Raw genomic sequence first — 15,986 nt, 5'->3', positions numbered from 1 at the left:
CTCAGTAGGTAAGAGCACCCGACTGCTCTTCTGAAGATCTGGAGTTCAAATCCTAGCAACCACATGGTGGCTCACAACCATCCGTAACAAGATCTGACTCCCTCTTCTGGAGTGTCTAAAGACAGCTACAGTGTACTTACATATAATAAATAAATAAATCTTTAAAAAAAATAAAAAAGAAAAGAAAAGAAAAGGCCTTACAGTCAAACCTTAGGGACACATTTTCTCAATCAAAGTTCCCTTCCTTCTGATGACTCCAGTTTGTGTCAAGTTGACATAAAAGTAGCCAGCACACATGAACCACAGGAGACTTGGTTATGAAGAACCAATGACCAACATCTAACAGCCATGAAATCTATTAGCTGTCCTTAGGACAAGATGATTTTCACATCTTGCTATGATATGATTCCTAATAGGCATAAAAATTAAGAAATGGCCCTTGAGTATCATAATATCGGGCCAGTTTTCAACACAGTTGAGGGGGGGAGGGAATTAAAAATGGAAGCAACTGTGTAGATGACATGACTTACATCAGTTAACTTTGGCCAGGTACCTGCATTTCGGAACACCATGAGTGTAGAAGCTGCTAGTTGGGAATGGTTCCCAAGAGCTATTCCTGAATTAGGCTTCTAGAATTCAAATCTATAAGCTTTACACTTTTTGAGTTAAGGATGCTAATTCATCAATATCTTCTTGACTAAGCAAACTTCGTAGCTGAATCTGACATACTGGGCTCTTAAGTGTTTGCCCAGGCCACTGTTATTCAGGGAATGTCACAAGGCTGAATGGGCTCCACCCAAGTGAACAGAAGCAGCCAGGAGCGAGTCCTGGACCAGGCTTTTCACCTGGTGCATTTGCCAGATCACTTTCATATATGCATTCCCTTCATGCTTTCAATTAGGAGCATGTTTGAGTCTAACATCTGAGGCTGATTTCCGCTCCTCCTTCCTCCCAAGGTGTCCTGCAAATAGTTACTAATCTCTCAGGCAGGCTGCATGACACAGCTTGCAGAAGCTGGTACCCAGGGAAAGACCAAGGATTGAAATCACCCAACGCACCGCTTACTGTGCCATGGGAGTCTGGCTTTAGGAAAACATAAGTGGAACAGAATGTAAAAGAGAAGACATTTGTGTCTTCTTTCCAATTGTATATGTAATAACAATGCAGGAAGAAGGTAATTTTAAAAAAAACAAACAAACACTAATTAAAACTTTAGGCTTGGGGGAAGGCTTAGCTGCTAAAGTGCCTATTATGCAAGTGTAGGGACCTCAGTCCAGATTAGTACCCACATTAAACTATCAGGCACAGTGTTAAAATCTCAGTAGTGGTCCAGCAGAAACAGGAACATTCCCTGGGTCTTACTTGCCAGCTAGTCTTGCCAAACTGGTGAGCTCCAGGTTCTGTGAGAGACTATCTCAAAACGATAAGATGAGGTGTGACAGAGGAAATCATTCGGCTTGAACTTCTAGCCTCAAATACATTCACACACACACACACACACACACACACACACACACACACACACACACAAATGCACACACACACATATACTCACACACTACATGCACACACACACACATACACACACATATACATACATACATACAAGCATGCATGCATACATGCATACATACATACGCACACTACACATATAAAGAAAACACTAAAATTTTAAAAATAATTCCTATTAGAAAAAAAGAATATTCCATATAGTAGAATAAATGTCTCCAACTCAGGCCTTTTGCTATAAATTTTTACAGAAGAGGACTTGGATATTTCAGTTTGCCTTGCCAAGGCTGGAGCAGGAGCCCCTTGGAGAATGCAGCAGAGGTTATCTTGCACTGGGGTAGCAGGAACAGGTGTCCCTAATGGCCAATACAAGACCCAAGCCCCCTCATGTGACAGGAAAAGACCAAATCCATGCCCTCCAATCAGCCTTTATCGGGCATTCGTTTCCTGTACCATCTGGACGACATGCACACTGCTGCTCATACTTCAGAGAAAAACAGTGGTTGTCAAAATCTGGTGCCCAGAACAGAAGCAGCCATGTTATGAGAGAGCCTTCCCTGAAGTGATGTAAACCTCCCATGTCTACCTGCTCCTAATATGGTCCAAACCACAAACAAAAGGACGATTACACAGAAGTTCAGCCTGGGAAGAAACTGCTGGAAATTACGTTGGAATCAGGACATGAAATCAAAACCCAGAACTAAACTCCTTTTAGGACAGTAGAAGGCAAGGCAAGAGGATTGCTACAGGTTCAAGGAAAGCCTGGGCTACATAGCTAGTTTTGGGCTAGCCTGAACTACAGAGCAAGACCCTGTTAAAGGGAACAAGAAAGAGAGGGAAGAGGGGGTAGAGGAATGATCAGTACCTTCACATAAAAGTAGACAAGAGGAGTGGCCATGGGGAATGAAAACACACACCAGTTAAACTCAGACACAAACTATCTAAATGAATCGATAGAACCAAATATGCCAATCTTTCAGAAGCAATAAAAGCAAGTGAAATTAGATCTAGAAACATAAGGATGGCCCTACTGTTAGCAGATCAAACCATGTAATTTCCCACATTAAAAAAATAAGAAGAAGAATTCAACTCAAGGAATGCAGAAAAGCTTCCAGTGAAATCCATGACTTACTCATAACAACAAATAAAAACTGCTTGCCAACTCCGAATACACAGGGATTTCCTTATTCTGCTAAGCAGTATCTACAGCAAATCCCACAAACAACATACCAAGATCCCTAGCAAATATTATAAGCACATTGCAGAAGCATTCCTCTCAATCCTGGAAACAAGCCTACGCACTCATCATTAACCTCTAACAGGGCCCAGGCAACGTGACAAAGCAAAACCACAGGAAAGGGTCTTATGTCATATGCCAGGAAACAAGAAACAAATTGATTGTCATTTGGAGTTTCTCAAGTTTTATGTATACAAATTACTGGAAAATCTACAAGCTATTGTAAGGGATGAGGAGGGTTAGTAGGGTTAGGGTGATGTCTTCACTACCACGCTCCCTGACTTAGTCTCTCACTGAACCTGAAACTCACTAGGCTGCTGGCCAGCAAGCTCCGTTTCTCGACTCTGCAGTCCCAGGCACACAAGGCCATGCCTGCCTGTTCCATGGAGGCTGAGAAGTTGGACTGAGGTCTTCACTTCTGTCCAGCAAGCATTCCTACTCACTGAGCCATCCTCAACCCCAGGATGCTACTTTGTAATATTGCTTTTACTACATGTTCTTTTTCAAATAAACTTTAAAATGATGCCTGGTGCGTACATGGATAAATATAAACATGTCAGACTTGTGTCCAACCCGAAGCCCATGGGCCATAGGCAACCAACATTCAGCTCAACACAAAACTTTGAACTTATTTAAAACATTCTAAGATTATTTTACAATTATTGTTTACTTTTTTAATTCTAGAGTTTAAACTTTGTGGATGACAGTGTCATATTTCAGTGTCAGAAGGTTTGGCACGCCTGTTAGCAGCACACTAAGTGTATGACATTATCCTCTCTGGGAAGAAGAGAAGTAATACCAAGGGGAAATATACTTCTCTTTATGGGAATTTCTTCTTATAGTTTTGTTTGGCGTTTGCCATTTGTTTCTTTGTTGTTCTGTTTTTTTTTTAGATAGGGTCTTGCAATGTAGCCCAACTTGGCGAGGAACTCATGTTCCTCCAGGTTTAATTTTCTGAGATCTAACACTACAGATGTGCACCGTCATCACTACAGATGTGCACCATCATCACTACAGATGTGCACCATCACTACAGATGTGCACCATCATCACTACAGATGTGCACCATCATCACTACAGATGTGCACCATCATTACAGATGTGCATCATTATTACAAATGTGTATCACTATTACAGATGTGTATTATCATTACAGATGTGTATTATACTTGACTGAAATTGGTTTTCTTAAAAAAGGTGAGGTGTTGGAACAATGGCCCAGTGGTTTAAAGCACATAGTGTTCTTACAGAGGACCTGAGTTCTGTTCCTAGCACCTATGCCAGGTAGCTCACAACCACATATAACTTGAGTTCCAGGGGTCTGACCCCTCTTCTGGTCTTCAAGGTTCCTACACTCGAGTGGACATACCTACACACATACCTACACACATACACACATACACAGAATTAAAAGAAAAGTATCAAATGTAATAAGGAGACATATATTGACTATGGGTAATAGATGTGTAGATTTTTGCTTTAACATGTGTAGATGTTAAACCTTTTGTATTTTTCTACTTTTCAAGAAAACTCAATGGTTTAATTATTAGACAAAAGGCAACCGGGAGCAAAATGAAGTCATGATAATAGAATGGGGTTTGTTGCAGCTGGCAGAAATTGCCACCAAGACAAAATGAACTTGGGGCTTGCAGAATGTCACCACTGCCAAGATCTGGGTGAACAGGGTGGGCTGCAAAGGTTCCTCTATCCTCACATCCCAGGCTGGCCTTGCAAAAACACATTTGTCATTTGAATCCGTCTTAACTGGATCAATGCTCCATTTGGGGCCCAAATGGTAAACAGTTTCAAATTTCTCTCTGGCAGCTACTCTCTGTGGTTGACAAAGATAATCTTAAAGTTCTCTCAAAGTTCAGTGACTTTATTTTTAGGAAGCCACCCGTGCCCTGAAGCCCCGCCTCCTTTGCTTTTCATCTAAAAGCATAGCCCTTAGTTGTATTTAAAGCCTGCCCCAGCCCACACAGCTCACTGTGACTCCCTGCCCCTTGCCTTTCTCTCCAAACAAGTTGCAGCATGTCTGCCACATGTGTCCTGGGTGGAAATGTGAGCTGAGCTGTGTCTTCGATGATCTAAGGCAGCAGGTGAGACGTTGCCCCCTGTGTGGCTTCAGGGCCCTGCCCAGCTGCCCTTTGAAGTTATTCAACACGAAGGAATATCAGATCACGAGAATCGTACGGGTGAGGTCACAAGTTGAAGACTGAGCTAACTTCTCCTGTACCAAACCCAAATAAATAATGTGATTTCCTTGTAAACAGCTCTGGGTCAGCATACTCCTCAATCCCTAGAGAGAATCTTCTAGAAAGATGAATTTCACATTTCATCAAGCACTGAGTCGACTTTATAGGGTTTTCATCGATGTGAAAAACCATTTGAAATACACGAGATTGTGTCTGTGTGTACCACGCAGTGTCAGTAGTATGTCTGCTGGCATCATCTCTGCTTCTCTCTGAATCAGACTCACACATCTCACAGCCTTTCATGACACTGAATACCTACCCACACGATTTGCCGTGCAAAGCAACAATTTCACCAAGTAGGTGGTTGAGTGAGTTGCCAAGAATGCAAGTATCCAAGGCCACGTGCAGGATCAGAGGTCTCCAAGGCAGAGTTGCACAGGGCCTCATTCTGGGGTTTGAGGTCTGCATATCACTCAGCAGCCTCCCAGGGCTGTGAGCTCTACCCTGAGCTCAGCAGGAGCGTAGACTCCCATATGATTTAATTTAACATGGGTAGTTAGCTGGGATGAACTTATCTCTTCTGATGCTACCAATAACTGTCAGGTCAATGAGCTCCGGGGGGTCTGGCTTCTGGGTCGTCCTCACTCCATCCTCACCCCACTGTGCCCAGCTTTTCCATGGATGCTGGGAATCCAAACTTAGTTCCTCATGCATGCTCAGCACAGCACTTTACTGATGAGCCATCTCTCCCATCCTGGCAGATGCATTTAGAGAGCACCTTAGCACTATGTTTCAGGGATCTCATATCCTAATTTCTAGGCATGTGCCCTAACAAGGTAAAAGAAAAATTACTGTGCCCAGACATATGTTCTGCTATCCTCAGCAGTGGATATTCACGTCAACAAAAACTTCAAAGGAATCATAACAGGGTGACCAAGTATAGGGTTAGTGTAGAGCCACTGAAAATCAAACCTATAAAGTGATACAAGTTTCTAGAGTGTTCGGAGATGGCTAGCGTGAGTTAGAATGGTGAAATTTCACTACTGACTCAGCCACTTCTCAAATATCTCGGAGTTAAACTCATTGCCCAGAGGGACTCTCTGAGTTCTCCCTCACTCGACGAGCATGCTTTGTACAGCTGAGCACTCCAAAAACACCATGGCTTTAAAATCCCAAACCGTTAAAGAACCACCGTGATACCACAAGGAGAACACTCTATCTGATGCCATATGCTAGCTCAAACTGGAGATATATGAAGAATATCATACGGTACAACTTCCAGGCAATGTATGTAATGCATACATCAGGCTTAAGTAAATTCCATACTCAGACTTGAGTCCAACCCAGAAGATACTTCATTCTGTATATGCAGATATATCAAAATCCAGGAGAGAAAAATCCAAATGCAAGCATTTTTGGATCGGGATTATTCAACCTGAACGTTAACTAGCCAAAAGCCTTCTTTGGAGTCCACTCTCAATGTGCTAGCTCTAGGGACTGCCAGATTTATGAGCATTCTTTGATCAATGAAACAAAGATTAAACCCATCTAAGGTTTTTGCTGTTCACATTAATAGAATAAATTCACTTTGTGCTTTCATGGTAGTAAATGCCAGGAGGCAGCTGGAAAATGCACATACCCGGCAAATTTGAAGTTTAACGATGATGCACACAGAAATCATTTTAAATGATGACTAATGAAAAGGCAACATGTTTAAATAATCTTTAAGTTTGTTCTAATGTCATATGATCTGCATTCATTGTCTGAACATTGAGCCCCTCTTAAATTCTAGCTTTGAGCCACCAACTTTGGGTAAAAAGATGAAGGATTATTTTGCAGAAAATCAGAGACTAAGATGTAATACCCACACATTTTTTTTTTTTAATCAATACATGGATCTGGAAATTAAGTGATTAAGAGTGATCTCTACTTTTGGAGCGGACCCACATATGGCAGCTCACAACTGTCTGCCATTCCAGCTCCAGGGGAATCCAACGCCCTCTTCTGGCTTCCACGGGTACCAGCACACACATGACATAACCAAACCCACACAGATGAGAGGCCCTTAATTGGGCAATGGATCAATATCTCTGAGTTATTTATATTAAAATAATAATGGGGCTGGCCAGAGACATGGCTTTGTGGGTAGGGGTGCTTACTGTGCACTGAAGCATCCTGGGTAAAGTCACCTCTACCCACATAAAAATCTGGCTCGTAATCCCACAAGCTCGTAATCCCAGAGCAAGGTGAGGGGCAAAGACTAGAATAGTGGGGGGGTGGGGGGGCTTGCTGGCCACAAACCTACTGTCAGGTCCAGTGAGAAACTCTGTCTCATGGGAGTAGGAAAGAATGCTAGAACAGGACCCATGTCCCCCTATGATCTTCATGTTCATACCATATGTGCATACACACACACACACACACACACACACACACACACTTTTAGTTAAATTTAAAGGAGATCATCATACAGACCAAAAAAATCTAAAAATGCGGCTTGCCCATAAGCTCATTTCCTAGTGAGAAGCAGAATGCTGTGTGTTTCAGATGATGATGAGCTCAGATCTGAGTCTGATGGGCCTCCTCCCCCAGCTCTGGGCCTGTAGGCAAGTTTCACCTGTCCCTTCAATAAAACACTGGGCAAGAACTTCGCATTCTTGTTGCACTAGACACTGTCATACACCCCAGAGAGAGAGAGAGAGCCAGGAACAGAAAAACATACCCAGCCCATCCTGGACAGTCAACAAGAAGCGAAGACAATTATGACGATCAAGGAGAGCAGTGTGCAATGTGGATGGGATGACCAGGGGATTCATGGAGTTAGGGAAGGAGAGAAATTACCATAGCGTGAGAGACCCAGCATTGAAGCTGATCTTTTCTGGCCTCAGTCCTTAGCTTGTAGGCAGCCTTCTTCTCCCTGTGCTGTCATGTGACCTCTCCTTGGCATCTCTGTCTAAATTTTCCCGTAGAAAGATACCATTAATACTGGATCAAGATCTGCCCTATTGACATATCCTTAACTAAGGACCTCTTTAAAGACCATGCTCCAAATGTAGTCTTCTCTGGGGTCCTGGTTTAGATAGGAGTGCATCCTCTAAAGGTCCCAGTTTGAAGTCTGGTCCTCAGTGCGAAGATGGCCAGAAGTAGTAGAACCTTCAGGAAGTAGAGGATGGGTAGAAGGTATTAGGTCACTGTGGGCACTGCCCTGAGAAGAGATGAAATGAGTTCCCACAGAGCGGGTTTTGAGCTCCTCCTGACCCTCTGGCTTCCTATCTGACTTTGTGATCCTTCTCATACGTGTCCCCATCAAGAGGTCTTCATAGAAGAGGAACAAACGGGACCACCCCACCCTGAACTTCTGGCTTCTAAAATTATGAACTAAATAAACTCTTCTTCTTTATATTCTACCCACCCTCTGGAATTTCGTTATGGCACTAAGAAAGACTAATATAGACTTTAACATGAGATTGTCTGGGGGGGAGAAGACATTTCAACACACAAGATCCACCATCACCATGATGAAGTAACACTATTCAGTGTGCTCTTGTCAATTACAAAACATGCAAAAGAGAAATGTCCAGTGAGAAATACTCACTGCTACAGTTTTAGGATTAAACCCTAAAACAAACATCCTACTGAATGCTATTACTCCTACTGTAGGAGATCTTACGATGTTCAAATACACCCACTTCAGTTTTGCAATCAATACAGCGGTAAACATTGCAAACAGTCTAGTCATAGAACAAACAGAAAACAGATAAGAATCCCTGGCATGTGGTACAGTCATTAAAATCGATGTTGAAGAGTTTCCAGTGACATGAAACAGCACTTAGGGTGGATTGCCAACTTTATTTTGAAGTTCCTACTTTTTATTGACCTCCTGCCAATCAAGCTTGTACCTCCTCCCACCTAAATCTGGTCGTGTCTGAGTGGTCAGTGGCATTCAGGCCGCCAAATCAATCAGGTGGGGACTTTCACTCTCCTCTCTTCTTGTCATCAGCAGTACTGGCCATAATGGGTCTGTCCCTCGTCCTCATCAGTCCCTCCTGTTCCTAACAAGATGCCACAGTGGACACCTTTCTTCCCACATTCCCGCTGAACCTTTCCAAAATTCTTCTGGCTCCTCTCTCTCTCTTCCCAGCATCTAAGTGTTACAATTTCCCAGGCTGCCTTGCATCAGGGACACTTTTCCTGGTGATCTCACTCAGTCCTGTGTCTTTAATTTCCATTAAGACTGTATGAAAGGGTTGAAACATTAGTAAGGTTGATAACCACTGCCTTAAAGGTTTAGTCACACTGGAGTAGCCCCACCAACAACAGCATTGATGTGCAGGATAACATGACTATCTTAACTAATTACACCTGCACTGATCCTAGGTCTATAGACAACAATCCCCGAGCTACTGGGGTTAGGATTTCAATACATAAAGGAAGTAGCATTTTAACAAATAATACCAAATATTATGTAATATTCTTAATAGTCAAATATCATACTTGACTTCTCTTCTTCTCACAGCACACATCAAACCCAAATCCTGTAGGCTCTTCTTTAAATATAATTTGAATCTGACCATTGTTCTCACTGCCTCCCGCAAACCCTTCTCTGGCAGCCTTGTCCCACTCTATTCTCCCAAGGACAGCCAGACGAAGCACGTTAAACCAGAACCAGATGTCGTTCTCTGCTCCAAAGCCTCTTGTGAAATGTAACCACAGCATGCCAGCTTGGTCCACTTCTCCTGAGTCTGCGATCACATCAGCCTCCATGCCAGTTCCTAGGCCCTGAGCTTGCCCTGAGCTTGCCGCCACTCAGTGTCCTTGCACTGACCTGCACCTGCACCTGTGGCGTCCCTGGGTCGATCTTCACAGGTGGCTTGTGTCACTGGGCTCCCCAGGAACATGATCTCCCAAACATCAACACTCTGCCTCTATTCTCCTCTCCCTCCTGCTGCTCCCTCCCCAACACTGGCACATTTTTATCCAGTCACTGCCTCTTTCAGCCACTGTGATGATGAAGCTCCACAGGGTGTGACAGACCAGTGGTTGCCTGGGAATAGCACCTGATCCTAGAAGAAACTCAAAACCCCTGATGAAGATTGAGCACAGGCATACAGGTGGAAAGAAAACAGACTCAAAGGTGAACATGGACGATCACCTACGACAGCAAAATGATATGGTTTATTAACTTTTGTTTAAGCTATGTTACACGGCAGGTTTTCATGTGGTTTGTTATTGCTGTTGCAGCGCAGCGAGGATCGACATTCCGTTTTCAAAAGGAAACGCGAATTCACTTAAAAGGCAGGTTTAAACCTACTTCAAGTTTTAAAGACTGTAAGTTACCTCATATAAACAGTGTAGGAGTTAGGGTGCCCTACACTAGACTTTACAATGACCCTGCTAACTTTCAAAGCAACTTTTCACCTACTCTGATTGGTTAGTAAGTCTAGTGTTGCTTTCTGCATGCATAATTTATTCCAAAAGCAGGTTTCTTTTTATTTATTTATGTAGCACGAATTTGCACGTGTCCGTGTCCGTGTCTGTGTGTGAGTGTGTGTGTGTGCATGCGCCCACATAAGCATGACAGCACATGTGGATTTCAGGGGACAATTTGTTGGAATTGGTTCTTTCCTTCAACCATGTGGGCCCTGGAGATAAAATTCAGATCACCCGGTTTAGTGGAAAACGCCACTGAGCCAATCACCGGCCCTGAAAAGCTGGCTTCTATTTTCTTCAACCAAAACCATTATACAAGACAAGCCTTTTCATTTTTTTTTTTTAATCAGAGCAATCAAAACTTAGTTTTAGAAGACTGAAGTGACTATCAACTTGATTATCAAATCTCTCAAATTTGGTTTAAAGTGAAGGGAAATTAAGATAGAAATAAAATGTGACTTATTTATAGTGGCTAAAAACCATATTCCACAGAAGCCAGATGGTCAACAGACTGGAGAATGTGGCCTGAGTGTCTCTATTATCTTTGGACCTCAGTTCTTCAATCTATAAAATGGGAAGCATAAAGCGAGGGCTTCTATGCAGATTCGCTGACGTATGTAAAGCACTTAGGATAATTCCTGCCTCAGGGCAGCAGCAGACAGGTGACAGTTTGTATGTCCCACCCTCAGTTTGTCCCCCCTCACACCCTAGCAGAGCCTGGGAGGGAGCTCTAGAGAGAGACAGACTGCATTTCTCAGACAGACTTTGATTTCAATCACTGGAATTTTACACTAACCTAAAACAGTCTGCCTCACTGAATCAAACACACTTAGCTACTGTTGTCTCTTCTTTTTGCCCCACACTTAATCATTCGGAGTAAAGCTGCTCTCTGTACAAAGTCAGCGGGCTGCACGGAGCAAAAAAAGAAAAAAAGAGAAAAAAATTAAAAAAGAGAAAAGAAAAAAAAAGAAAGAAAAGAAATCCCACTGTCTGATCCTCCTCGGGCTTGAGACAGTTTCAAACGGATCTCCACAACTGAATGAAGAGAAATGGCTACGTCAGAACCTTCCTAAACCCCCACTTGCGTTATTCCGACAGCATTCCTGGATGTAAATTAATAGCCATATCATATGACTTTGGATGGAGCACTCTGGAAGAAATGTCATCCAGGCAGTGCCAAGGCTTTTCCTCACTAAAATAAAAATGCTTCCAAAGGTCACGGATGCCCAAATATCGTTAGCGAGGGCATACCCTGGGCAGGCCATGGACACAGCCCCAAGGACTTGTGACCACTGCGCACACAATGGTCAGGCCAACGGTTGACACCTCGTGTGAAATCCGAGGTCACTCCTCCAAATGGGAGAGAACCGCAAGGCCAGAGACCTGTTTGCAAGCAGTTAATCCTCTGGCCACTGGCCCTTGGCTGTGAAATGTAACCTAACCATTTTCAGAAAATAAAACTAAAATAAAACTGTAGCCTCCTAGGCCTGAGAGGGCACAGCTGAAAGGAATAAGCAAGGCCCTCCTTTCAAAACAATAACCCATAAAATTAACTTTTACAATGGGTTTTCTTGTCTCGGACAGTTTTATAAATAGAGAAATTATCCTAATAAATACGTGAGTTTAGATGTTCCTTCTAGGGCTGAGGGTGTAGCTCAGCAGTAGCATGCGTGTTTCTTGTGTGCAAAGGCCTAGGTTCCATCCTAAGCATCGAAAAATATAAATAAATCAAATGGTCTTTTATCCATGTATGGGCCTGACTCTCCATCTGTGTTTATATTGTTTGGAGGTCTGGGGAGACGGTTCAGTGGGTAAAGCCCATGTTGTTGCAAGTATGAGGACCTTAGTTTCAGTCCCCAGCACTCACAGAAAATCCTCAAGTGGAGGCATGTACTAAACCCTGGCGTTGAAGGGACTTCCTACCTAGGCAGTCAAGCTAAAGCACCATATAGCATATAATCAGTATGCAAATAGAAGTCTGATCATTATTAAGCGCTAATACCAACAACAACTACCTTCCAGCTGGAAGTTGCCAGCCCCAAAATAAATTACTGCTCTAACGCACCATCCCAGGCCTTTCAAACAACGGCTCGATGATAGCCTTACTAATCCCAAATTCTTCATATTTCTATGTTTTCCAAGAAAATGAACAGTCGAGGGAGTTTTTAAACTTTTAATCCAGGTAACTCTTTACCATTGAAAATAGCTCAGTTTTACGGTAATCTTGTTTGTTTTCTTACCATGTGAAACTGCTAAGCTGTCCCCAGTGCGTAACCGGAGGGTGTAATTACAATAAAGAAAACAAGGAAATTTCCGTACGGCGATTCTGTAAGTGAAGATTTAATAAGGCCACACGGGCTACATCATTAATGGTGGGTCTCACAACCATCCGCCGAACTGGCTATTTGGTAATCTACCCGAAAGCCCCTACAGATCATGAATTCCCAGCACCCCTTTCCCTCCCATTTCTTCCCTTTACTGTCAGGACTTGTTGGTGACATCATTTCCAGCAGGCTTCGGTAGGGTGAGAAGAAGAAAGAGAGCAAGGCAGTTCTTTAGGAGCTAGTCTGTAAAGACGAACTCGTATACCCATGGCTGCTTGTCAGTGTCTTCTGTGCCCTCATTCAAAAACCAGAGCAGATGCCCCTACTCTTGAATCTGAGCTGCGTGGGGAACGAAATGGAGAGGTGCCACTGTGAACCGTGAGCTCAGGTACTAAGGGCAGGCATCTATGCTTGGCCTAGGGAGTGGCATCATTAGGAAGTATGGCCTGGTTGGTGTAGGTGTGTCATTGTGGGCGTGAGCTTTAAGACCCTTGTCCTCGATGCCTGGGACACAGTCTTCTAGCAGATGAAAATGTAGAACTCTCAGCTCCTCCTGCACCATGCCTGCCTGGACCCTGCCATGCTCTTGCCTTGATGATGATGGACAGAACCTCTGACCCTGTAAGCCAGCCCCATTTGAATGCTGTCCTTATAAGATGTGCCTTGGTTATGGTGTCTGTTCACAGCAGTAAAACACTAAGACACGTCATAAATGTCCTTGATAAAGTGACATCTCTGTAGTCCTAAAAATGCTCTCATAGGTCACTACAGGTCCTACACGAGGAGAATCAAGTACAGACACTTGGAACCAGAAACATTCCAAATAATAACCTGGTTTCCTGGATAGAACGTGGGCTTCTGCTGTGCTTAGAATGTTTGTGAGCCCCATCACCACCACCCTCACCACCAAATTTCAGTGTAAATGTTGAATCCCTAATCCCTGAACTGATGGCATTAGGAGGTAGGACATTTGGAAAGTAGAGAGCCCTGTAGGCAAAATGTTTTTGTGCTATTGTGTTATTCAAATGCTGATTTCTCGATGCCACTGTCTGGTTTCAGTATAGACATGACACTGGAATGCTTACGTCAAAAATCTCTGGTCTCAAATTTGTGTAAACAATGCTCACCATTTATTCTCTGCCTTGTCAATAAAAGCTGGCAAGGCCAATAACTAGGCAATAGAGAGAATAGGGTGGGATTTCCACCAGTCATGCAGAAGGCAGGGCATTCACTATGATGAATGGGTCCAGAGAGACATCATGGGAGAACACAACTGAAGCCCAGAGAACCAGACCAATACGAAATGCAAGTATCTCAGGAATTTTGGCTGGGAGCTAGATTAGATTAGAAGATTAGAATACAATTATAATGCCTAGTTATTGTGCTTATAAGTTGCAAAGAAATCTTGGTCTCTCTGGGGAACTCGCTGGGTTCTTAAAGGGAACTAGCTAGGGTAGAGAAAAACAGGTGCTGAATTTATTTAGTGCTTACATTTACAATAATAATAATTGTCACAGAGCCCTTATGAGCAGGATTAGTGGCCCTGGTGGTTCCAAAAGATCCCTCCCACCTTCCACACCACATGGTCAGAGTAAGCAATCATGTTCAAAGTGGGCCCTCCTCTGCTGGCACCTTGGTCCTTGCATTCCTGCCTCCAGAACTGTAAGAAATAAAAAGTTCTGTGGACTATAAGCCACTCTCTTTATGGAATGGTGTTATGGCTGCTTGACTGGAAATAGTTTTCAGTCTAATCTAAGGGGTTAGAAAAGTCGAGGCCATAGAAGCTTTTCCTCGATGACAATAACAACATGGACACGGGAAGGCCACCCAGACGGCAGTTAGTCACACGGGCGTTAGGTTTGGCTGAGCTCAGAAAGTCGCAATTCTGTCATCTACAACGAGAGGAAATAATGCCTCCTTTATAGACTGTTGAGGGCACAGGAGAGACCGTATACAGCACTCTTAGCAGAAGGCTGGCACACAGTAAAAATCGGGTACACAGGACAGTTATCAGCAGAGTCATAATGCTATACAGCTTGGGGCGGGGTGGGGGGGTGACACTGAAGATTAGCCTTTTGTTGAATCAGGAAATCCAAAGACCAGTAACACTACATCACCTGAGCACCGGTGAGAAATAAATAGTGTCACTTCCACCCCCAGCACCGGGACACAACCTCTGGAAGATGGCTCCACGTAGCACTTCCTAGCAGTTTGGGAGCAGTGCCCTGTGACATCTCCTAGGAGCTTTGAAACAATACTAAAGCAAGAGCATACCCCTAAAGTGGATAGTTCAATGGGTTCCTGAGAACAGAGGTGGGGGTGGGGGTGTCAAAGAAAAAAATATTCTTCTCAATAGAGTCATTGAGTAAAAAGCTGAAAGATCCATGTGCAGGCTCTTGGGTACCATGAGTGGGTATAATCCTAATTCTACCATTTGCTGGCTCTCTCACTAGCCTAGATAGCCTGGGTTGTCAACTTGGCACAGCCTCTACCCATCAGAGAAGTCAGTCTCATGGTAGGATTGCCCAGATCAGACTTGCCTGTGAGCATATCCGTGGGTCTTAACTGTCAATAGACGAGTTCTCTAAGCTTCTGGCCGCCAGCTTGAAAAAGAGTTATGAATAAACATCATCCAGGTTTGATTTTTCTGCCAAAAGCAGGCTGTTGTTGCTATCGGAAGACTGTGTGAAAAATGTGACGACAAATGCGTGATCTGTGATTCCTAAGTGTGTCCCTGCACCCTGGTTCACATACGTGATGAGTGTAACTATGGATCTTACCATGTATGATCTGTGGAGGTCCCAGAGTCTCTGATGCCTACTACTGTAAAGAGTGCACCATTCAGGAGAAGGGGAGAGACGGTTGCCCAAAGATTGTTAACTTGGAGAGCTCTAAGACAGACCTGTTCTATGAACACAAAAAAATACAGCTTCAAGAATAGGTGCTGGGTGGGTGGCTCCTTCCTCCCTGATCAAGCTGCTACAGCTGCCAGCCTAAAGGGAACGGAGCTCAGTGTCACCAGAGCAGCCTGCTTGCTAGTGCTAGCATCCTGGCCCCCTGCCACTAGTGAGAGCCCGTACAGCATCTAGCAGACTGAAGGAGACGTTGCTCGCTTATTAGTCCCTAGTTTCCTTTGTGTTTTTAGTTAGAAAAGCAAGGCTCTGTTCCCCACATTGATCCTTTCAACTCAAAGGCTTCAAAACAGGTCGGTGTGTGTCCTTGATGATGAAACGGTCACCACGGCACACGTGTGGTCTTGCAGCAGCTATGATGGGGTTGTCCTGTGACCCT

The 15,986-nt window shown here is 43.7% G+C and overlaps 1 protein-coding gene and 1 pseudogene across 5 annotated transcripts in view; one reads left to right on the top strand and one right to left on the bottom strand.

The window, feature by feature from the left end:
• Ltbp1 (latent transforming growth factor beta binding protein 1) overlaps nucleotides 1-15,986 on the bottom strand; it is a 381,029-nt gene that overhangs the window by 332,957 nt on the left and 32,086 nt on the right. The gene's annotated exons all lie outside the window — the stretch shown is intronic.
• On the top strand, nucleotides 15,313-15,636 carry LOC110335891 (annotated as a pseudogene).

This window comes from Mus pahari, chromosome 18 (assembly GCF_900095145.1).
Source record: "Mus pahari chromosome 18, PAHARI_EIJ_v1.1, whole genome shotgun sequence".
Classification (NCBI taxonomy): Eukaryota; Metazoa; Chordata; class Mammalia; order Rodentia; family Muridae; genus Mus; species Mus pahari.
The sequence above is the reverse complement of the archived record's forward strand: the minus strand, read 5'-3'. Positions and strand labels throughout refer to the sequence as shown.